Genomic DNA, 24,653 nt, shown 5'->3' on the forward strand with positions numbered 1-24,653 from the left:
TTGAGAGAGAGAGAGAAAGACCCTACCTCAAAAAAAAAGTTAAATTAACTTTTAAAAATAAGTGAAAAGATTTATAATCATGGAAAATGTTAATAAAAATGAATAAATAAATGTGAAAAGAGTACTGGGGATGTGGTAAAGTGGTTAGAGTATTTGCCCCAGTATGCTTGAATTGAATTCCTGATTGAATTCAACCCTTAGTCCTGGGGGCTAAGTTCAACTGTGTACTGCAGTGTCAGGTGACATGGTCCTTAGAATGTGAAGCTTGATCTCCCACTTGTTATGACTCTGCTGACTGGAAGATGAGCCAGTTTATGTAGCTGAGGATGACCTTGAATTCCTGATCCTCCTGCCTCAACCTCCCTACTTCTGAGATCTAGTGTCGTCTAGATATGTGTCGTCACACCCAGCCACACATTGTTTGTCCACTGGTGCTCCATAGATACCTCCACCCCAGTACATACAAAACCAGTGGCTTTCAAACTTTATCCATGATTTTAGTTTTTAAAAATGTTTAACTCGGGCTGGAGAGATGGCTTAGCGGTTAAGCGCTTGCCTGTGAAGCCTAAGGACCCCGGTTCGAGGCTCGGTTCCCCAGGTCCCACGTTAGCCAGATGCACAAGGGGGCGCACGCGTCTGGAGTTCGTTTGCAGAGGCTGGAAGCCCTGGCGCCCCATTCTCTCTCTCCCCCTCTATCTGTCTTTCTCTCTGTGTCTGTCGCTCTCAAATAAATAAAAGAAAAAAAAATTAAAAAAAAATGTTTAACTCAGCCTGGTGGCACACACCTTTAATCCCAGTACTTGGGAGGCAGAAGTAGGAGGATTGCCATGTTCAAGGCCACCCTGAGACTATATAGTGAATTCCAGGTCAGCCTGAGCTACAGTGAGACCCTACCTCAAAAAAAAAAGAAAGAAAAGAAAAAGTTCTTTTCTATTCAATACACACACACACAAGCTTCCCCATATGAATGAATAAAAAACCTCAAGAAAGAGGGGCAGGAGAGATGACTCAGTGGTTGAAGTGCTTGCCTACAAAACCTAATGACCCAAGTTCGATTCCCGAGTGCCAGATGCACAAAGGGGTGCATGTGTCTGGAGTTTGTTTGTGGTGGCTACTGATCCTGGTGGCACCAATTTCTCTGTTTCTCCTAGGAAGTATAAATAAGAATATTTTTTTTAAATTCAAGAAAGGTAGCTGTATATGCTCTACTTTGTTTTTTCTTTGTGTGGGAGGGTGGGCAAGGTTTTGTTGTTGTTGTTACTTGTTGGTTTGTTGTTTTGAGACAGGATCTCACTGTGTCACTGGTTGGGCTGGAACTCACAGTCCTCCTGCCTTAGGCCCTGGAATGCTGGGATTTATGACTACTGACAATTCAAACACACTTCTCTCTTTTTTAATTTTTTTTATAAGAGACAGTCTCTTCTGTCTTTTTAAAAATATATTTTATTATTTATTTATTTTACAGAGAAAGAGAGAGAATGGGTGTATCAGGGCCTCTAGCCACTGCAAACAAACTCCAGGTGCATGCACCACCATGTGCATCTGGCTAACATGGGTCCTGAGGAATGGAACCAAGGTCCTTTGGCTTTGCAGGCAAATGCCTTAACCACTAAGCCATCCATCCAGCCCCCCACACTTCTCTTTTTGTTTATTGTGGTGCTGGGATCATATCCAAGATCTTTTTTTTTTTTTTTTTTTTTTTTTTTGTTGGTTTTATTTTTCCAGGTAGGGTCTCACTCTGGCATGGAACTCATTCTGTACCCAGGCTAGTCTCCAGCTCACAGCGATCCTCCTACCTTAGCCCCCCAAGTGCTAAGAATAAAGGCATGGACCACCATACCTGGCTAAACCCAAGGTCTGATATAAGCTAGGCAAGTACTCTGCCACTAAGCAGTGTTCCCAGCCCTCATAACTTTTCCCTTTTAAAAAAAATTTATTTATTTATATATATTTTTTGTTTTGGTTTTTCGAGGTAGAGTTTCACTGTAGCTCAGGCTGACCTGGATTCACTATGTATTCTCAGGGTGGCCTCAGACTCACAGCAATCCTCCTACCTCTGCCTTCCAAGTGCTGGGATTAAAGGTGTGCGCCACCGCACCTGGCTCAAAAGACATTTTTTTAAATATTTATTTATTTGCAAGCAGAGAGAAAAGAGAGACAGAATGGGCACACCAGGTCCTCTAGCCACTGCAAATAAACTCCAGATGCATGCACCACCTTGTACATCTGGCTTGACATGGGCACTGGAAAATTAAACTTGGGTCATTAGGCTTTATAGGCAAGCACCTTAACCCTGGGCCATCTCTCCAGCCCTCCACATCATTTTAGAGTGAGTCCTGTCCTACCTTGCCAGATTCTCAGTGTGTCTCTTCTCTAGTCCCTTCACTGGGTTGATCTTGTAGCTCCTTTGACAAATAGAGCATTGCAAAAGTGATATTCAGCTTCTAGAGCCTGTGTGTAAAGACACCTGGAAGCTTCTGCCTTTCATCCCCACAAATATGACTCTTAAATAAAGATGCCCAGGCTAGACCACTGAAGGATTGGAAGCGTATGCAAAGAGTTCAGTGTCCTGCTGACTCCACGTTCATGAGAGCAACTGAGATTCCCCAACTCAGCAAGCTGACTCAATAGCTAGTCCCTTGCTTAGGAACCTGGTGAGAGTGGCCAGGTGACCTGCAGACCATCCACACAGTCATGAGAAATCAATTCTTTAATCCATGAAGATTTGAGGCAGTTTGCTATATAGTGGTGGGTAACTTGAAATAGACCCCAGGTTGAGGTCTAACTAAGAGCTGGTATCTTTGCACAGTCCCTTGCGTAAGAAGCTTACTGGGGACTGGAGAGATGGCCTAGTGGTTAAGGCACTTGCCTTCGAAGCCTAAGGACACATGTTCAACTCTCCAGATCCTACATTAGCTAGACCCACAAAGGTAAGGCAATCACCAAGGTCACACATGCCCACTAGGTGGCATCAGCATCTGTAGTTCCATTGCAGTGGCTGAGACCCTGGTGCCAATTCTGTCTCACTGTCTCTAAAAATTAAAAAAACAAAAAACCTTAATGGGCTGGGCATGGTGGCACATGTCTTTAATCCCAGAACTCAGGAGGATCACTGTAAATTCAAGGCCAGTTTGGGACTACAGAGTGAGTTCCAGGTCAGAATGGGCTAGCGTGAGACCCTACCTCAAAAACCACCACCACAACAAAAAAAGCTTAATATTTTTGGCCTCAACTAGTTTTAGATCATTTGTTTCTAGGTCCCTGCTTTTCAGTTTCTTTGGTTTTTATTTATTTATTCTTATTATTATTTACTTTTTTTTTGGTTTTTTGAGGTAGGGTTTTACTCTAGCCTAGGCTGACCTGGAATTCACTATGTAGTCTTAGTGTGTCCTCAAACTCATAGTGATCCTCCTACCTCTGTCTTCCCAGTGCCGGGATTAAAGGTGTGTACCACCATGCCTGTTTTTTTTTTGGTTTTTTTTTTGTTTTTTTTTTTTTGAGGCAGGGTCCCACTCTAGCACAGGCTGGGCTTGAACTCACCAGGATCCTCCAACTTTAGCCTCCCAAGGGTTGGGATTAAAGATGTGAAACACTTTCTCTCTCTCTGTCTCTCACATATATATATATATAACTTATTTATTTGCAAGCAGAGAGAGACAAGGAGAGAGAGACTGACTGTGTGTGTTTATGTGTATGGATGCAGCAGGTCCTCTAACCACTGCAGACAAACTCAAAATGCATTTGTTACTTTATGCATCTGGCTCTATGGGGCTACTGGGAAATCGAACCTGAGTCATTAGGCTTTGGAGGAAAGTGCCATCTCTCTAGTCGCCCTTTCTTTCAACCCTCTTTTTAAATTTTTTTTTTTTTTTGGTTGTTTTTGTTTTTGTTTTCTCGAGATAGGGTCTCACTCTAGCCCAAGCTGACCTAGAATTCACTATGTAGTCTCAGGGTGGCCTTGAACTCACAGTGATCCTTCCACCTCTGCCTCCCAAGGGCTGGGATTGAAGACGTGCACCACCATGTCTGGTTTAGTCACTTTTTGTTTGTTTGTTGTTTTTCAAAGTAGGGTCTCATTTTAGCTCAGGCTGATTTGGAATTCACTATGTAGTCTCAGGGTGGCTTCGAACTCACTGTGATCCTCCTGCCTCTGCCTCCTGAATGCTAGGATTAAAGGCGCATGCCACCATGCCCGGCTCTTAGGCCACCTTTTAATTTTATTTTTTATTTATCTATTTATTTTGAGAGTGACAGAGTCAGAAAGAGGCAGATAAAGAGAGGGAGAGAGAATGGGTGCACCAGGGCCTCCAGCCACTGAAAACGAACTCCAGACATGTGTGCCCTTTTGTGTATCTGGCTAATGTGGGTCCTGGGGAATTGAGCCTTGAACCAGGGTCCTTAGGCTTCACAGGCAAGCGCTGAACCGCTAAGCCATCTCTCCAGCCCCCCTTAGTCCACCTTTTTTAAAAAAAAAAAATTTTATTTATTTATTTGGAATTAGAGAGGCAGAAAGAATGGGCCTACTGCCGCTGCAAGTAAGCTCCAGACACATGTGCCACTTTGTGCATGTGGCTTTATGTGGGTACTGGTGAATTGAATCCAAGCCTTCAGGCTTTGCAAGAAAGTGCCTTTAAAACGAGGCTTGGAGGCAGAGGTAGGAGGATCGCCATGAGTTTGAGGCCACCCTGAAACTACATATTGAATTTCAAGTCAGCCTGAGCTAGAGTGAGAACCTACCTCAAAAAAACAAAGTGCCTTTAGCCAGGCATGGTGGCACACGCCTTTAATCCCAGAGCTCAGGGCGTCAGAGGTAGGAGGATCGCTGTGAGTTCGAGGCCACCCTGACACTACATTGTGAATTTCAGGTCAGCCAAGGCTAGAGAATCTTCCTCAAAAAGCCAAAAAAAAAAAAAAAAAAGACAGACAGACAGACAGACAGACAGACAGGAAGAAAGAAAGAAAGAAAGAAAGAAAGAAAGAAAGAAAGAAAGAAAGAAAGAAAGAAAGAAAGAAAGGGGGAAAAAAAGAAAGAATGAAAGTGCCTTGAACTGCTGAGCCATCTCTTCAGCCCTTCTTTCTTTCTGTTGTCCTCTGTCTCTCTTGGATGGATGGATGGATAGATAGATAGTTAGTTAGTTAGTTAGTTAGTTAGTTAGTTAGTTAGGTGATAGGTAGATAAAATATTTTTTAAACCGTTGGAGAGGGCTGGGGATATGGCTGAGAGGCCAAAAGTGCTTGCTTGCAAAGCCTGATGGCCTGAGTTTGGTTCCTCAGTAACCACATAAAGCCAGATGCTCAAAGTGATGCGTGCATCTGGAGTTTGCAACTGAAAGAGGCAATGGTGTACCCATTTTCATTCTCTCTCTCTCCCCCTCTCTCTCTCTCACCTTGCAAATAAACAAGTAAAAGTATTTATTGTTAAAAAGGGGCAGCTGGGTATGGTGGCATGCACAGAAAACAAAAAGGCGAGTGTGGTGGTGCACACCTTTCATCTCAGCACTCAGAGGCAGAGGCAGGAGGATCACTGTGAGTTCAAGGCCACTCTGAGACTACATAGTTAATTTCAGGTCAGCCTGGGCCAGAGCGAGACACTACCTTGGAAAAAAAAAAAAAAGAGCCGGTCGTGGTGGCGCACACCTTTAATCCCAGCACTCGGGAGGCAGAGGTAGAAGGATTGTCGTGAGTTTGAGGCCACCCTGAGTCTACATAGTGAATTCCAGGTCAGCCTGGACCAGAGTGAGACCCTACCTCGAAAAACAAAAAAAGGCTGGAGAGATGGCTGAAGGCTGGGGTTCAGTTCCCCAACACCCACATAAGCCAGATGCACAAAGCAGCACATGCATCTGGAACTCATTTGCAGTGGCAGAAAACCCTGGCACGCTCATTCTCTCTCTGCCTATTTGTCTCTCTCAAATAAATAAAATATTTAAAGACATGAACCACCACATCTGGCTGCTGCTTCTCTAGGAAGGAGGAAGGGTTTCCAAATGTCCAGAGCAGATTTTGCCAATAACACAACCATTTCAGGTTTCCTCTCAGACCTGCCCTCCGTTGTCCCAACTGTTAATGAGCTCCAAGATCCAAAACCACCTGGCTTTAGAGTCCTCTCACTGATACATCCACCATCAGTCTCCACACTCAGCCCACAGGGACACCAATTTAGCTTCAGTATTCTGCACAACCTTAATCCTTCCATGATGTCATCGAAGGAGATCGGATGGCAAAAGAATCAGAAACACACATGCTTTTATTCACAGACAAAATTAGACTACATCGTTCCTTTCCTACAGAATGAGTCCAGCTACAAGCAAGCAATATAGCCACATTCAGCCTGTCTGCGAAAGGTCATTGTAAGTATTAAATTAAGTAATGCAGGTAAAAGGCTCAGCTCAGGGCTTGGCAGGTAGGATTTGAGACAGCGTCCAATAACACGTCACTCAAAGATGGCTCCCATATTACACTTTCTGGTACCAGCATCCTTGAGCAATGCACTCCACCTTTGATTTGGGATAGATTTGGTGACTTGCTTTTGATAAATGCACTATGAAGAAAATGCAGCTGGGCATGGTGGGACACACCTTTAATCCCAGCACTTGGGAAGCAGAGGTAGGAGGATCACTGTGAGTTTGAGGCCAGCCTGGGACTACATAGTATGTGACCTGTCACAGGATGGAGTTACAAAAACAGTCATCATGGTTGGCTGGGCATGGTGGAGCAAACCTTTAATACCAGTACTCAGGACGCTGAGAATGATCACTGTGAGTTCAAGCCCAGCCTAGGACTACAGAGTGAATTCCAGGTCAGTGTGGGCTAGAGAGAGGCCCTACCACCACCCCTTCCCCCTGCTGCAAAAAAAAAAACAAAAACAAAAAACGACTGGAGAGATGGCTTAACGGTTAAGGCATTTGCCTACAAGGCCAAAGAATCCCTGTTTGACTCTCCAGGACCCACATAAGCCAGATGCACAAGGGGGTGCATGAGTCTGGAGTTCATCTGCAGTGGCTGGAGGCCCTGGTGTGCCCATTCTCTCTCTCTAATAAATAAAATATATATTTAAAAAATACAGCCAGACATGGTGGCACATGCCTTTAATCCCAGCACTTGGGAAGCAGAGGTAGGAGGATTGCTGTGCGTTCAAGGCCAGCCTGAGACTACATTGTGAATTCCAGGTCAGCCTGGGCCAGAGTGAGACCCTACCTTGAAAAACTAAGAACAACAACAACAATAAAAAAGTCGTAGAAACTGCGTGTGGTAATCTCAGCACTTAAGGAGGTGGAGAGGGAAGTTCAGGGTTATCTTTGACTACACAGCAAGTTTGAGGCCAGCGTGAGTACATGAGATCTGAACTGTCTCTGACCACCAAACACATTCCTGAATGAGGCTCCTCTCACTCTCCAGCCGCCAGCTGCCATGCCATGAGGACACTTGGGCAGGCTATGGAGGACATGCCATGGGACTGAAGTCAGCCAGCAACGACGGGAGTGAGCTTGGAAGTGGACCTGCTGGGGCCTGCCAGGAGTCACGTGAGGAAGCGCGGATGTGGGCTCTCCAGCCACAGCGGTGTCAAGGAGATTCTGGGCTGGGAGCTGGATGACGGTCCGTGAGAGCCCTGGAACCAGCCGCCCAGCTGCACCAAGCTCAAATTCGGGACAAGAGCAGCTATAAGGTGGGGCTGGGGAGATGGCTCAGTGGGAGAGGAGTTTGCTTGCAAAGCCTGCCAGCCTGGGTTTGATTCCCCGCAAGAAAGTCGGACCCCAGAAGTGCTGCAAGTGCTCTGTTTTCAATGGCAAGAAGTTCTGGCATGTGCATTCACACACATGCAAGCAAACTATTTAATTTGTTAGTTGTTTGTTGTTTTAGAGGTAGAGTCTCCCTGTAGCCCAAGCTGATCTGGAACTCACTCTATAGTCTCAGGCTGGCCTCGAACTCACAGTGATCCTCCTACCTCTGCCTCCCGAGTGCTGGGATTAAAGGGATGCACCACACGCCTGGCCTAATCAATAATTTGAAACTATAGCAGGGTGTGGTGGTGCTCACCTTTTGTTTGGGTAGAAGACTACAGTACCCTTATCCAATCAAAGGCTAACTTAGGAGCTATCTCAGTGGTACCTTGGTTTGTTTTTTTTTTTTTTTTTAATATTTTATTTACAAGTAAGAGAAAAGAGGGAGAGAATGGGGGCACCGCCAGGGCTTCTTGGCACTGCAAAGATGTTTATGCCACTTTGTGCCTCTGGCTTTATGTGGGTACTAGGGAATCAAACCAAGGTCATCAGGCTTTGCAAGCAAGCGCCTTGAACCAGTGATCCATCCCTCCAGCTTCCCCAAACCCAATTCTTGCAGTGACCAGATCTAGCCCTGAAAACGGGAGACGTGAAGGAATGATAAATTGATAATGGAGCAATGAGGGATGCTCCCTTGGAGTGAGGAACACTGAACTGAAAAATGAGAAGTCAGAATCCAGCATGTGGCAATGACTTCTCTGCCTTTCTTGGTTGTAAATTTGTGAAAAGCAGACCAGGAAGCCGCGGCACTCCTCAGATTGGTGCCCTGATGGCACAACCAGGGTCCCTTCCCCTCCCCCACCGTCCTGAGCCCAGGTGAGAGGCCATTCATCAGTGTAGAATGAAAACTCATCAGTAGAGGCCTGGAGAGAGAGGATGCCAGCCTGATGCAGGCCTGGAGCTGCCGACTCTTCCGGAGCAGGAATGCAGGCAGGCTGGGGAGAGCTACGTGGCTTGGTTTAGCAAATAACATCCCAGACACTCTCAGACCACAAAATAGTACTCACCCTGGAAAGCTACAAAATTAGAACTTCAAATACCAGCTAGTTACAAATTAGGAGTCCTTTATTTACCTTCCTCACCCCACAGGGGCCCCATCTTTCTGCCCAAATTGCCAAGGCAAAGAGAGTGAATGGAATTGTGCATGTTGGGATGAAGGTGACATGTTTAGGTTGGGTCTGTTCAGACCCACACCCACTGTCTTGAATGAGAGAACAGGGAGACATTTTAAAGAAGATGGCTTTTTCCACCTCTTTGTGATCCAAGTTTCCCTGACCCCAGTGGAGGTCAAGGAGAGAATTAGGACTTGAGCCCAGAGGAGCCGGAAACCTACCACACCTGGAGACCCGCTCCCGTGAAAGGGCTGTCTGTGCTGGGCGTGGTGGCGCACGCCTGTAATCCCAGCACTGGGGAGGCAGTGGGAGGAGGACCATCAAGAGTTCAAGGCCACCCTGAGACTACATAGTAATTTCCAGGTCAGCCAGGGCTAGAGTGAGACCCTACCTGAAATCCCTCCCCACAAAAAAAGAAGAGCTATCTGTAGGTTAAACCACAAAAAGATGGGTGCCATCAAGTGTGGTGACCAGCAGCACCCCCACAGCATGTTTGACCTCCTCTGCTTGCCCATCCCAGTCCTGTCCCTAACAGATGGCTACTCTGCCTGTCCTGAGTCCGTGTCACCCCTGTGCATCCACATGCTCAGCCAAGCCCACAGTGATTCTGGTCCTCGTACTTCAGCAGCCTGACTGCTAGGATTAAAGGCATACACCATCATACCTGCACTTATTTAATATATATATATTAATAATATATATATTATATATATATATTTATTTATATATATATTTATATATATTATATATATATATATATAAATATATATATATATATTTTTTTTTTGTAAAGCCAGGTGTGGTGGCACATGCCTTTAATCCCAGCACTTGGGAGGCGGAGGTAGGAGGTCACCCGGAGACTATGGAGTGAATTTCAGGTCAGTGAGACTCTAACTTGAAAATCCAAAAAAATAAAAATAAAAATTTGTGTACACCATCTCTTGCTGCTACAAACAAAAGCCAGTGTGGTTTTATGTGGGTGGCTGGAGAATTGAACCCTGGTTGGTAGGCTTTGCAAGCATGCACCTTTAACCACTGAGCCATATCCTCTGACTCTTACTATTTTTTCCTTTTCATTTTTTAAATATTTTTTGTTCATTTTTATTTATTTGAGAGCAACAGACAGAAAAAGAGGAAGATAGAAAGAGAGAGAGAATGGGCATGCCAGGGCCTCCAGCTACTGCAAACGAACTCCAGATGCATGCTCCACCCTATGCATCTGGCTAACGTGGGTCCTGGGGAATCAAGCCTCATACCAGGGTCCTTAGGCTTCACAGGCAACTGCTTAAACAATAAGCCATCTCTCCAGCCCTCCTTTGCAGTTTTTAAAAAAATTATTTATTTTAAGCCGGGTGTGGTGGCACACACCTTTAATCCCAGCACTTGGGAGACTGAGGTAGGAGGATCACCACTGAGTTCAAGGTCACTCTGAGAATACAGAGTGAATCCCAGGTCAGCCTAGGCTAGAGTGAGACCCTACCTTGAAAAACTAAAACAATATATGGCTGGAGAGATGGCTTAGTGGGTAAAGCATTTGCCTGCGAAGCCTAAGGATCCAGGTTCAATTCCCCAATACCCAAGTAAGACAGATGCACAAGGTGATGCATGCATCTGGAGTTCGTTTGCAGTAGCTAGGGGCCCTGATGCACCCATTCTCTCTCTTTATCTGCCTCTCTCTGTCTCAAATATGTAAATAAAATATATTTTTTTAAGAATTTAGTTTTTAACAGATTACAGTCCTTTATTCCCTGTCCCCTGTTCCTGTTTCCCTAGGGCCCTCCTCTGTGAGGTTATGGTATTTACAGTGTAGTCATGAAGGCCTCAGTCAGTCCCAGTGGGATGGGGGCATGGGGCTGTGCCTCAGGGTATTCTCACCCATTCTGGTTTGATTTTTTTTTTAATTTATTTGTTTATTTTGGTTTTTCAAAATAGGGTCTTGAGTTCGAGGCCACCCTGACACTACATAGTGAATTCCAGGTGAGCCTGGACTAAAGTGAAACCCTACGTCCAAAAAAAAAATAAAATAAAATAAAAACCCTGCCTCAAAAAAACAAAGAAGGCTGCTAGATGGCTTAGCACTTAAGCACTTGCCTGGGAAGCCTAAAGACCCAGATTTGATTCCTCAGTATCCATGTAAGCCAGATGCACATGGTGGCAAAGTTTTTGGAGTTTGCAGTGGCTAGAGGCCCTAGCATGCCCATCCTCTCTATATAGAAATATCTATCTCTTTCTCATAAATAAATTATTTTTTTTTTCAAAAAAGATATCAAGCCGGTCATGATGGCACACACCTTTAATCCCAGCACTCGGGAAGCAGAGTAGGAGGATCGCCATGAGTTCAAGGCCACCCTGAGACTACTTTGTGAATTCCAGGTTAGCCTGGGCTACAGCAAGACCTTACCTGGAAAAAAAAAAAAAAGATATCAAGAGGGAGACAGAGCATGCAATTGCTTGCAAATTCCTTTTAATTGAATAGTCATCATTCTATAATTACATGTTAAACACAGCAAGCTTCCTCCCAAGTTGGGTTTGCCTTGTGCTAAGACACGGGTTTCCTCCCAGCACCTGGTGCCAGATGCTGGCAGGCAGTTTCACCACCAGCTAGGAAGCCACACACAGGCAGGAAGCAAATGTTCAGATTCACCAGGCTATGCTTCAGGTGCCTACTAATGGCGAAAGAATGGAAACTACCTCTCCTCTCCACACCCAAGACAAACAGAGCAACCAGACCACCTACACCCTGTTTCCATCAGGCTGTGCCAAAACCTGAAGGATTCACATCTTCCTGCCGCCACCTACCAGTCTGCCTGCATTCTGTCCCCTGCCCTTCAGTCAGGTCTGCTCCTGCCAATCCGATGGGTACTGGGACGAGGATGACCATAATGGCCTTTCCTAGGCTGCTGTGTCGGTGCCCAGTGTCCCCCCTCCCCACTTTCTGGCAGCTGGGGACTCAACTTTATGGGCCAAGCATTCACCCTCCCACACCCGGCTCAAAAAACATGTTTTCCCATCCCAGTGCTAACCAGGCCCGACTCTGCGTAGCTTCCGAGATCAGACAAGATGGGGCGTATTCAGGGTGGTGTGGCCGTGGACAAGATGCATGTTCTGAATGGATGATTCTTCCCCAGAGGTGGTCCCTCCTGTGCCACTGGGTGAAGGAGGCTGAGGATACAACTCAGTCCAGTGCTTGCCTACCATGCTCACAAATCTGGGTTCAAGTTCCACCACAGATTAAACCAGGCAAGGTGGCCCACAGTTATAGTCACACACTCAGGAGGTGGACACAAGGATCAGAAGCTCAAGGTCATCTTCTGCTACAGAGGGACTTTGAGGCCAGCCAGGGATATATGAGGCCCAGTCAGTCCCCCTTCCAAGCAAAAAAAGAAAAAGAAAAAGAGGGGGGAGGAAGAAGAGGAGGAAGAAAAAGCCAGGGGATGGTGGTACATGCCTTTAGACCAAGTTCCAGGTCAGCGTATGCTAGAGTAAGACCCTGCCTCAGAGGGAAAAAAAAAAAAAAAAAAAACAAAACTGTTGGGGGACTGGGGAGATAGCTCAATGGTTAAAGATGCTTGCTTTGCAAAACCTGCTGGCCTGGGTTTGATTCCCCAGTACACATGTAAAGCCAGATGCACAAAATAGTGCATATGTCTGGAGTTTGTTTGCAGTGGCAAGAGGCCCTGGTGGCACCCATTCTCTCTCTATACCTCTCACTTTCTCATGCAAATAAATAAATTTTATAACAGATTGTTGGGGGCTGGAGAGGTGGCTCAGCAGTTAAGGCACCTGCCTGCAAAGCCTAAGGACCCAGGGTTGATTCCCCAGTACCTATGTAAAGCCAGATGTATAAAATGGTGCATGTGGAGTTCCTTTGCAGTGGATAGAGGCCCTGGTACACCCATTCTCTCTCTGTGTCTCTCTGTGTCTCTCTCTCTCTCAAATAAATAAATAAATAGGGCTGCAGAGATGGCTTAGCAGTTAAGGCGCTTGCCTGCAAAACCAAAGGACCCAGGTTTGATTCTGCAGGACCCATGTGAGCTAGATGTGCAAGGTAGCACAGGTGTCTGGAGTTCTGCTGCAGTGGCTAGAGGCCCTGTCGCGTTCATTCTCTATCTACCTCTTTCTCTCTATCTCTCTTGAATAAATAAATAAAATTTTAAGAGAAAGAAAGCAGGGCATGGTGACACACGCCTTTAATCCCAGCACTCAGGGGCAGAGGTAGGAGGATTGCTGTGAGTTTGAGGCCATCCTGAGACTACATAATGAATTTCAGGTCAGCCTGGGCTAAAGTAAGACCCTACCTCAAAAAAAAAAAACAATAAATAAATAAGTAAAAAATAAAAAGAGAAAGAAAAATAAATGAATAAAGTAGGACTGTTGCAGTCAGGTTCGCATTGCTGGCAGAAAACACCTGACCTGGGCTGGAGAGATGGCTTAATGGTTAAGGCCCATGTTTGCAAAGCCTAGGGACACAGGTTCAATTCTTCAGGTCCTGCATAAGCCAGATGAACATGGCACACGCATCTAGAGTTCATTTATAGTGGCTAGTGGCACTGGTGCGCCAATTCTCTCTCTCTCCTTCTTTCTCTCTGTCTCTAATAAATAAATAAAAATAAATCTTTTTTTAAAAAAAGCCGGACATGGTGGCACACATCTTTAATCCCAGCCTTGAAAGGCAGAGGTAGGATAGCTCTGAATTCAAGGCCAACCAGACTACATAGTGAAGTCCAGGTCAGCCTGAGCTAGAGTAGCTACAGTGAGACCTTACCTCAAAAAAAGAAAGAAAGAAAGAAAGAAAGAAAGAAAGAGAGAGAGAGAGAGAGAGAGAGAGAGAGAGAGAGAGAAAGAAAGAAAGAAAGAAAGAAAGAAAGAAAGAAAGAAAGAAAAGAAAGAAAGAAAGAAAGAAAGAAAGAGAGAGTCGGGTGTGGTGGCTCATGCCTTTAACCCCAGCACTCAGGAGACAGAGGCGGGGGGGATCGCTGAGAGTTTGAGGCCACCCTGAGACTACATAGTGAATTCCAGATCAGTCTGAGCTAGAGTAAGACCCTTCCTTGAAACCCCCCACACACACAAAAAAAAAAGAAAGAAAGAAAAAACACCCGACCACCAAGAGCAGCTTATGAGGAAAAAAAAAAAAAAAAAAGATCTATTTTGGCTTACAGACTCAAGGGGAAGCTCCTTGATGGCAGTGGAAATTGATGGCATGAGCAAGGGGTGGACATCACCCCCTGGCCAACATCAAATGGACAACAGCAACAGGAGAGTGTGACATACATACTGGCAAGAGGAAGCTAGTTATAATACCCATAAGCCCACCCGGACCAGTGAAAGCAGGCAGCTTCTTCTGCCATTATGGAACTTCCCCTGGATCTGTAAACTTCAATAAATCCCTTCTTCCGTTACAGTGCCTGGTCTGGAAGTTCATCTCAGCAATCTAAAGCTGTCCGCTACAAAGACCATGTTGCAAATTCAATGACATTTCCTTTCCTGCATTTGGTTATACTCCATAGTGCCAGGTGGGAGGCCAATTTGTTAATCCAGTGGGAATAAAGCAGACTTTGAAGAAGGAAACACTTCTTCCACACTCAGGCCCCATCAAAAGACTCCATTCTTAAACCGGGCGTGGTGGCGCACGCCTTTAATCCCAGCAATCAGGAGGCAGAGGTAGGAGGATCACTGTGAGTTCAAGGCCACCCTGAGACTACATAGTGAATTCCAGGTCAGCCTGGGCTAGAGTGAGACCCTACCTAAAAAAAAAAAAAAGAAAGAAAGAAAGAAAAGACTACATTACTTCTGTTGTCCAAGTGCAGGTCAGCTGTCCCAATCTCAATGGTTGTAATCTCTAAACAATGGCAGCTGAACAGGTAGCAGTTTTGGTCCAAAGATTTCATTTTTTTTTCTGCGCCATATCCCTCTGCTCACACCAGCCAATTTCTATGCAGTGCAACCCTAAACAAGTTCTCAGGACATGGGCATACAGCAAGCCTGTCACACAAACCGCTTCTAGCCCAGTCTAGGCAATTCTCACCCTCATTAGTCAAACCTCACAGTCCATAGTTCTAATTGCATGCAGGTCTTCAAACTCTAACCAAAATAGTCCATCAAGCTGTACTTACAGCACTGCAAGGTGTCTCTTAGGCCATGGTTTCAAATCTCTGCACATTCCTCTTAAAAATCAGCTCCAAAAGGCCAAAAGCCACACAGTCAGGTTCTAGCAGCAATGATCCCGCTTCTTGGTGCTTGTCTGCAAAGACTGAGAGCCCAGGTTCGACTCCCCAGAACCCACATAAACCAGCTGCACATGGTGATGCAAGGTGAGTTTGTCTGCAGTGGCTAGGCTCTGGTGCAATCATTTTTTTTCTCTCTCTCTCTCTGACAAATAAAAATGAAATATTTAAAAATTAAAAAAAAAAAACCTTTAAAAAAGCCAGGTGTGTTGGCACACGCCTTTAATACCAGCACTCAGGAGGCAGAGGTCGGAGGATCTCCGTAAGTTTGAGGCCACCCTGAGACTACACAGTGAATTCCATGTCAACCTGGATCAGAGTGCAACCCTATTTCAAAAAACCAAAATAAATAAATAATAATAACAAAATAAAAATAAAATATTTTTTAAAATAAAATCTTTTTTTTTAATTTTTATTTATTTATTTGAGAGTGACAGACACAGAGAGAAGGACAGATAGAGGGAGAGAGAGAGAATGGGCGCGCCAGGGCTTCCAGTCTCTGCAAACGAACTCCAGACGCGTGCACCCCCTTGTGCATCTGGCTAACGTGGGACCTGGGGAACTGAGCCTCGAACCGGGGTCCTTAGGCTTCACAGGCAAGCGTTTAACCGCTAAGCCATCTCTCCAGCCCTTAAAATAAAATCTTGTTGGGGTTGGAGAGTGATTAAAGGTGCTTACTTGCAAAGCCTGCCAACCTGGGTTAAATTCCCCAACTACCCAAGATAAAGCTGGACGGTCATCTGTAGCATCAAGATAGACCGGGCGTGGTGACACATGCCTTTAATCCGAGCATTTGAGTGGTAGAGGTAGAAGGATCACTGTGTTTGGTACTGTTCTGGACACCAGAGGGTCCAACCAAAGGGAGGGGTCTTTAATCCCAGCACTCAGGAGCAGAGGGAGGAGGATTGCTGTGAGTTCGAGGCCACCCTGAGGCTACATAGTAAATTCCAGGTCAGCCTGGACTACAGTGAGACCCTACATTGAAAAATAGGGGAAAAAAAAGATAGAGACCCTGGCATGCCCCCATCTCCACCACCCTTGTGCAAATAAATAAATAAAATTATTATTATTATTGGGGAGTATTTTGAGGTAGGGCCTCACTCTAGCCCAGGCTGACTGGGAATTCACTCTGTATTCTCAGGGTGGCCTCGAACTCTCAGCGATCCTCCTGCCTCTGCCCCCGGAGTGCTGGGATTAAAGGCATATGCCACCACACCCAGCAATAAAATTATTTTAAAGCCAGGCATGGTGGTGCACGCCTTTAATCCCAGGCAGAACCTCAGGAGGCAGAGATAGGAAGGAGGATTGCCATGAGTTTGGAGCCACCCTGAGACTACATAGTAAATTTCAGTTCAACCTGGACTAGAGTGAGGCTTTACCTTAAAAAAAAAAAATGTTTTTTTTTTTTTTGGTTTTTCGAGGTAGGGTCTCACTCTGGCCCAAGCTGACCTGGAATTCACTATGTAGTCTCAGGGTGGCCTCGAACTCACGGCGATCCTCCTACCTCTGCCTCCCGAGTGCTGGGATTAAAGGCGTGCGCCACCACGCCCGGCTAAAAAAATGTTTTAAATGTTTTATTTATTTATTTGAGAGAGAAGGAAGCAGAGAGAGAATGGCATGCTAGGGCCTCTAGCCACTGTAAACGAACTCCAGATGCATGAACCACCTTGTGCATATCTGGCTTTACATGGGTACTGGGGAATCAAACCCAGGTCTTTAGGCTTTGTAGCCAAGTGTCTTGACCACTGAGCCATCTCTCCAGCCCCAAATTATAAAGAAATAAAAGGTGGAAAGAATATAAGAGCCAAAGGACAGGTAGGACTGTAGATTGCAGTTTTCCAGATACAAAATGGCCTGGATATCCATGACCTGGCAGTGCCTGCCACTACCTACACAAGACCTTCATAATAGGAGGAATAAAGTAAATAAAAATCAAAATAAAAGAGAGACTGATTGAGATGGGGAAGGGATATAATAGAGAGCAGAGCTGTGAAGAGGAAAGTGAGGAGGGAGGGAATTATCATGGTTTATTGCCTATAATTATGGAAATTGTCAATAGTAAAAAAAGAAAAATGTAGCCAGGCGTGGTGGCTCACGCCTTTAATCCCAGCACTCGGGAGGCTGAGGTGGGAGGACTGCCGTGAGTTCGAGGCCAGCCTGAGACTCCATAGTGAATTCCAGGTCAGCCTGGGCTACAGTGAGACCCTACCTCGAAAAACCAAAAAAAAAAAAAAATGTGAGACAAGCATGGTGACTCATGCCTTTAATCCCAGCACTTGAGGCAGAGGCAGGAGGATTGCTATAAATTCGAGGCTAGCCTGAGGCTACATAGTGAATTCCAGGTGAGCCCCGGCTATAGTGAGACCATACCTTGAAGAAGAAAAAAAAAAGATTATGATACTCCAATCTCCCCTTGGGAACAGGACTATAATGCCGAGAAGTAGATGGCTAAACCCTGACACCAAGTGTATTTGACCTACATATCTCAACCTAGTTGTCTCTGGGACACAAAGAAACCACTTATGAGTATCATGGACGTGAGGATGTGACTGTCCAGCAGAAAAGATTTGGGACTTCAAAAGCATCAAGCATCCCTCTTCCTTGTGCGCGCATGTGTCAGTCATCCGATGGCATTTCGGGATCGTCACAAAGGACCCAACGACACTATTTCTCTGCTAGATAAGGTAACGAAGGCAGGGGGTCTGGGCTTGACTGGCTCAATCACACACGTGCGGAGGAATCCTCGCTGGTATTCTACATCTCTGGGTCACCCTGGCCAGCCTAGGGCTTGCAGTCTTCCACAGCGGAGGCAACTGGCTGTTCCTTGCAGCATTGTTTAGGGCAGGGCAGGGACCTGGGAAGAGCTACTTTTGATGTGGGACTTTCAAGTGAAGGACTCTCCCTAGAGTGGTTTGAATCCCTGCCATGGTGTGTTTGGATAATGGCTAAATTAGCCCTCCATAAAGACTGGAAATGAAGCCATATCTAAATATAACTGCGGGGACACGTGCAGTGGAGACCGGAGCAAGATGGCAATTCCAGGCAGGCAGAATGGGCTTGTTTTGCCAAAGAAAACAGAGCAGTCACACCCTGCTTTGCAAAAGCCACCGTGTTTAGGCGGGTTTCTAATGAGAAGGAGAATGTTGGAGGCAAGGTCTGTGTCTTCATTCTGTGCCACACACACAACAGACATGTGGCAAAGCAAGAAATAAACCTGAGATTTCCCAGCTTTTTCCCTTTTGGGACCTTTCCCAGCTTGGGAGCTTGGGCGCAGCGGGGGGGGGGGGGAGAGGGGGGATTGGGTTGGGTTGGATGTCTCCCCTGAGTTTGGGTGGTTTTCTGCTGTATTCTCTCATATCTATTTATATTTTAGATGTATTTTTTGTATTACAGAGAGAGAGAAAATGGTGCACCAGGGACTCTAGCCCCTCTATTTCTTCTCTTTATTGAAATAAATCTTTCATAATTAAAAACAAGGAAATAAAATCCCAGCATTTGGCAGGCAGAAGTAGGAGGATCGCCGTGAGTTCGAGGCCACTCTGAGACTACATAGTGAATTCTAGGTCAGCCTGGGCTAGAGTGAGACCCTTACCTGCAAAGTGAGGTGCTTACCTGCCCTCATCTGTGTACCCAGAATCTACATAAAGCCTGGTGATGCACAAGGTGGCATATGTATATGGAGTTCGTTAGCACAGGTTAAAGGCCCATTCTATCAGCTCATTCTACCAGCTTCTTTCTCTCTTTCACTCTCTCTCAAATACATAAAATATATTTTTCAATGTCTTTATTTATCTGAGAGAGAGAGAATGGGTGCGCCCTGGCCTCCAGCCACAGCAAAGTCCAGATGCATGCATCCCCTTGTGCATCCAGCTCAAGTGGATCCTGGAGAGTGGACCTGGGATCCTTTGGCTTTGCAGGCAAATGACTTAACCACTTAGCCATCTCTCCAGCCCAAATAAAATATATATTTAAAATATTTTATTTTTATTTAGTTAACAGAGAAAGAGGGAGAGAGAGAGAGAGAGAATGAATGGGTGTGCCAGGGCCTCTAGGCACTGCAAGTAAATTCTAGACACGTGCATAACCTTGTGCATTTGGCTAACATGGGTCCTGGGGAATTGAATCTGGGTCCTTTAGCTTTGTAGGCAAACACCTTAACCGCTAAGCCATCCCTTCAGCCCCCAAATAAAATATTTTTTCAAAGGGGGAAATAAAGCCGGGCATGGTGGCAGACACCTTTGGGAAGCAGAGATAGGAGGATCACTGTGAGTTTGATGTCAATTTGAGACTACATGGTAAATTCCAGTTCAGGCTGGGCTAGAGTGAGACCCTACCTCAAAAAAAAAAAAAGAAAGAAAGAAAGAAAGAAAGAGAAAAAGAAAGAAAGAAAGAAAAATGGGAGGCTGGAGAAATGGCTTAGAGATTAAGGCACTTACCTACAAAGCCTAAGGACTTAGGTTCGACTCCCCAGAACCCATGTAAGTCAGATGCACATGTCACATGCATCTGGAGTTTGTATGCAATGGCTGGAGGCCCTGGGGGAACCCACTCTCTCTAATAATTTTTTTTTTTTTTTAAGGCCAGGCATGGTGGCACATGCCTTTAATCCCAGCACTCAGGAGGCAGAGGTAGGAGGATTGCTGTGAGTTCAAGGCCAGCCTGGGACTACATAGTGAATTCTAGGTCCTGGGCTAGAGTGAGACCCTACCTCAAAACAAACAAACAAATAAATAAATAATAAAGTTAATGAGCTGAGCATGGCGGTGCATGCCTATACTCCTAGCCCTAAGAGGCAGAGGTAGAGCAAGAAGATCATGAAGTAGAGACCAGCCCAAGCTGGAGGGGGCAAGGAGAGCAGAAGGACAGGAGAGAGGAGGAGGTTGTATGTGGAGTGCTTATAAATGTGATGGACACACCTCTCATCTCATTTTCAGCATTCTCTTCAACCCTTCAAGGAGAGAATACCATGTACAGCTGGGGCTTCATGGTTTGACAAAAGCACAGAGCCACCTAAAATTCCCTCACAAATGTAACATTAATGGCTGACCCTCAGGACTGGGTCCCCTTGGGGGACACCAAGTCTGTGTGGAAGAGACACTGGGAACCTCCATGCACAGGCAATGTGGCCATTCTAGGGACAGGAATAAAGAAAAGCCCAAGAGAAACTGGGTTATACCAGGCCACTGGGCACGTCTGCCTCTTTCAGATGCCACAGAAAGTGGCATCTGTGTGTATGTAGGGGTGTGTGTGTGTGTGTGTGTGTGTGTGTGTGTGTGTATGAGGGATGTGGGACTGGCAGGCTAAGAACTTCAAGCTGGGTTGCACAGGTAAGTGACTTGTGGATCCAGTGGGTGAGCAGCCCATGGAGACTGCTTTTATTAGAAACCTTTCATTTTTCTGGCATTTCCCTAATTTAGCCAAACCACTCTTGGCAAAGATCTGGATGTCCTTAGCCTGGGGGTCGATTTGGCTCGATCTGAGGTGGGTTGCAGAGTGTTGCAGAGAGAACGAATGCAGGGCAGGGCTGGAAGGAACAAAGACAGGGCCATGGCCTAGAGGTGGCCCACGCCGTACGTCCCAGCACTGGCGAGGCTGGGGGAGATGGATGCCTGTGAGCTTGAGGCCAGAAGAGCTACAGAGTGAGTTCCAGGTAAGCCTGGACTAGAGAAACCCTCTCTCAAAAAACAAAACAAGGGATTGAGATGGGGAGGTAATATGATGTAGAATGGAATTTCAAAGGGGAAAGTGTCAGGGGGGAGGGAGGGAATTACCATGGGATTTTTTTTATAATCATGGAAAATGTTAATAAAAATTTAAAAATTAAAAAAAAACACAAATTTAAAAAAAATAAATAAAAGAAAAATAAAAAAGGGCTGGACAGATGGCTTAGCGGTTATAAGGTGCTTGCTTAATTGACCCAGGTTCAATTCCCCCGTACCCACATAATCCAGGTGCACATGGTTTTGCGTGCTCTGGAGTTTGTAGTGGCTAGAGGCCCTGGCGTTCCTCTTCTCCCTCTCTATCATCTATCTGCCTCTCTCTCAAATAAATAAATAAAATATTTTTTAAAAAAAACATTGAAAAAAACCAGGGGTGGAGAGATGGCTTATTGGTTAAGGTGCTTGCTTGCAAAGCCAAAGGACCAAGGTTTAGTACCCTAGGATCCACGTAAGCCAGATGCACAAGGTGGTGCATGTGTATGGAATTCATTTACAGCGGCTGGATGCCCTGGTGTGCCTATTCTCTCTCTCTCTCTCTCTCTCAAATAAAATAGTGAAAACAAAACAGAGGCTCCATAGTCCCAGCCTGGTGTAATGGTGTGACTTACAGCAGGGACTTGAATAAACCAGCCCTACCCTACCCCATCGCACCCTCACGCCTGGAACTCGGTTTTCTCATCAGCAAGACGCCAAGGCCTATAGTTCCATGGTTGGCCTTTATGGGGGTACGGAGTGGGGAGCCTTAGCTGAAGTCACCACCCTTGGCTCCCTAGCTTGTAGACTTCCACATGGCCAGCTCTTCTTAGTCTAGCAAGTCTCCTTTAATCCCAGTACGGGGGAGGCAGAGGTAGGATGATCACCGTGAGTTCGAGGCCACCCTGAGACTACATAGTGAATTCCAGGTCAGCCTGGGCTAGAGTGAGACCGTGCCTCGCTTGGGGACACGTCCCGTCTGCAGCAGGGAAGGCGGGCTTCAGGGCGTCTCGGGGGCCGCCGGGTCCCCATCCCACGTGGCCGGCGCCCTGGCAGCGCGGTCATCCCGGGAGGGCTCCCGGCGCGTCGAGTCCCGGGACGTGGCGCCTGCCGAGGCGTGGCCGGGGCCAGGGCCGGGCGGGGCGGGGGCCTCTGCCCGCAGGACGCCGGGTCCCCTTCCCGGACGTGGCTCGCGGGGCCGCCCCCGGGGCCGCGGCGCGTGCGAGCCGGGAGGGGCCCGCGGCCACCGGAGGCCCCCGCGCCGCCCGCGCGTCTCAATAGCGCCGCTGTCTCGGCCGAGCCCCGGGGGGCTGCTGATTGTTCAGCTCCGAGACTGACCGGCTCGGCGGCATTTCCAGACGCCTCCCTGCTCCCTGGGGGCTGGCGGAGAGGAATCTGTGCGCAAGAAAAGCCCAGGCACAATGACCCTGACTCTCGCCCTTAAAGGCGCGCTGGCCGGCGGGCGTGGCAGAGACGATGCCCCCATTGCACAGATGGCAAAGCTGAGGGCCCACCGTGATGACAAGCCGGTCTCCCTCCACACTCGCCTGCAGCCTTCTGCTGAGGGTTTGGGTCTCCAAACCCTGGGGCAGGGGGGCCCAGATCCTAGATTCCCCGTGGACTCCATCCTCCCCCGCTCTCCACAATCCTCCGAGCTCCGTGGGTAGCGAGAGATCTGAACCTGGGTCTCCCTACTTGAACATCAGAATTGGAGGCTAGGGAGCAAAACTCCAGTTTTCTCATTATTGAGTTCCAGCGCTGACCAAGCGCCCCAAATTATTCATTTCATTTTTGTTTGTTCTGTTGTAGGGATCCAACCCAGGGCATAAGGTTAATGTCCACTTGACAGGGTCTAGAATCACCTAGGAGACAAATCCCTGGGCATGCCTATGAAGGCGTTTCTAGAAGACCCGCCTGAGCTGTAGGCCGTACTATTTCATGGGCTGGGGCAGACAGAATAAAAGCGGAAGACTGGCTAAGTACCAGCAGTCACTGCACTCCGCGTCCAGGTAGATTAAATGTGACCATTTGCTTCTTGTTCATGCTGCCTTGCCTTTCCCACTACGATGGGCTGTATCCTTTCAATCAAAAAGCCAAAATAGGGCTGGAGAGATGGCTTAGCGGTTAAGCGCTTGCCTGTGAAGCCTAAGGACCCCGGTTCGAGGCTCGGTTCCCCAGGTCCCACGTTAGCCAGATGCACAAGGGGGTGCACGCGTCTGGAGTTCGTTTGCAGAGGCTGGAAGCCCTGGCACGCCCATTCTCTCTCTCCCTCTACCTGTCTTTCTCTCTGTGTCTGTCGCTCTCAAATAAATAAATTAATTAATTAAAAAAAAAACCAAAATAATCCCTTCCTTAACTTGCTGTTTGTCTGGCATCTTGTCAAAACAACGAGGAAAATAATACTCTACGCATTGACCGATATAATGCCAATCTTTTTTGAATTTGTTTTTTTGAGGTAAGATCTCACTCTAGCCCAGGCTTTCCTGGAATTCACTATGTAGTCCAGGCTGGCTTCAAACTCATAGCAATCCTCCTACCTCTACCTCCTGAGTGCTGGTATTAAAGGCATGCGCCACAATGCCTAGCTATATTTTTTAAATATTTTAAAAAATATTTTAATTAATTTATTTATTTGACAGAGGGAGAGAGTGTGAGAGAGAGAATGAGCACACCAGGGCCTCTAGCCACTCACTGTAAATGAACTCCAGACGCATGCACGTCCCTCTTGTGCATCTGGCTAATGTGGGTCCTTGGGAATTGAACCTGGATCCTTTGGCTTTGTAGGCAAACACCTTAACCACTAAGCCATTCCTCCAACCCTAAAATAATTATTTATTTATTTATTTACAAGCAGAGACAGAAAGCAAGGAAAGAGAGAGAGAATGGGCTCACCAAGGCCTGTAGCCACTGCAAATGAACTCCAGATGCATGCGCCACTTTGTGCATCTGGTTTTATGTGAGTACAGGGGAGTCAAACTCTGGTCGTTAGATTTTGTCTAATTGCTAAGCCATCTCTCCAGCCCTGTAGTGTTTTTAAAAATATTTTTTAACTTATTTATTTGCAAGCAGAGAAAGAGAGAGGGAATGTGCATGCCAGATCCTCCAACCTCTGCAAATGAACTCCAGAGGCAAGCACCACTGTATCTAGCTTTATGTGGGTACTGGGGAATCTAGCCCAGGTCATTAGACATTTCAGAGAAGCCCCTGAACCACCGAGCCATCTCTCCAGCATCCTGTAGTTTTTTGTTTTGTCTTTTTAAGACAGTCTCAATTGCCCACACTGGCTCTAACTCATTCAGTAAGCCAGGTAGGTCTTGAATGTTGGGGTCCTCCTGTCTCAGACTTCTGCAGAGCTGGCATTGCAGGTCTGTACTACCAACATCAGCTTCCTAAGAGGTCATTAAATGAAGGGGAAAGGTACCTTAGACCATCTTTTTTTGTTTGTGTTTTTGAGATAGGGTCTCACTCTGATCCAGGCTGACCTAGAATTAACTATGAAGTCTCAGGGTGGCCTCAAACTCATGGCAATCATCCTACCTCTGCCTCCCAAGTGCTGGGACTAAAGGTTTGTGCCATGACACCCGGCTTCTTCTTCTTCCTCCTCCTCCTCTTCTTTTTTAAATATATTTTATTTATTTATTTGAGAGAGAAAAAGAGGCAGAGAGAGGGAGAGAATGGGCATGCCAGGGCCTCCAGCAACTGCAAAACTAACTCCAGATGCTTGTGCCCCCTTGTGCATCTGGCTTACATGGGTCCTAGAGAATTAAACCGGGATCCTTTGGCTTTGCAGGCAGACACCTTAACAGCTAAGCCATCCCTCCAGCCCTTTCTTTTTGTTTGTTT

At 46.4% G+C, this 24,653-nt stretch overlaps 1 protein-coding gene across 1 annotated transcript in view; it reads left to right on the plus strand.

Annotated features, from left to right (window-relative positions):
- Positions 1 to 7,793, plus strand: part of Znf652 (zinc finger protein 652) — a 55,020-nt gene extending 47,227 nt beyond the window's left edge. Inside the window, exon 7 of the mRNA XM_045159472.1 lies at positions 7,399 to 7,793. The gene's annotated coding sequence lies outside the window, so the exon portion shown is untranslated. The remainder of the gene's footprint in view (positions 1 to 7,398) is intronic.
- The last annotated feature ends 16,860 nt before the right edge of the window (positions 7,794 to 24,653 follow it).

The sequence above is a fragment of the Jaculus jaculus genome, chromosome 9 (genome assembly GCF_020740685.1).
Source record: "Jaculus jaculus isolate mJacJac1 chromosome 9, mJacJac1.mat.Y.cur, whole genome shotgun sequence".
Lineage (NCBI taxonomy): Eukaryota > Metazoa > Chordata > Mammalia > Rodentia > Dipodidae > Jaculus > Jaculus jaculus.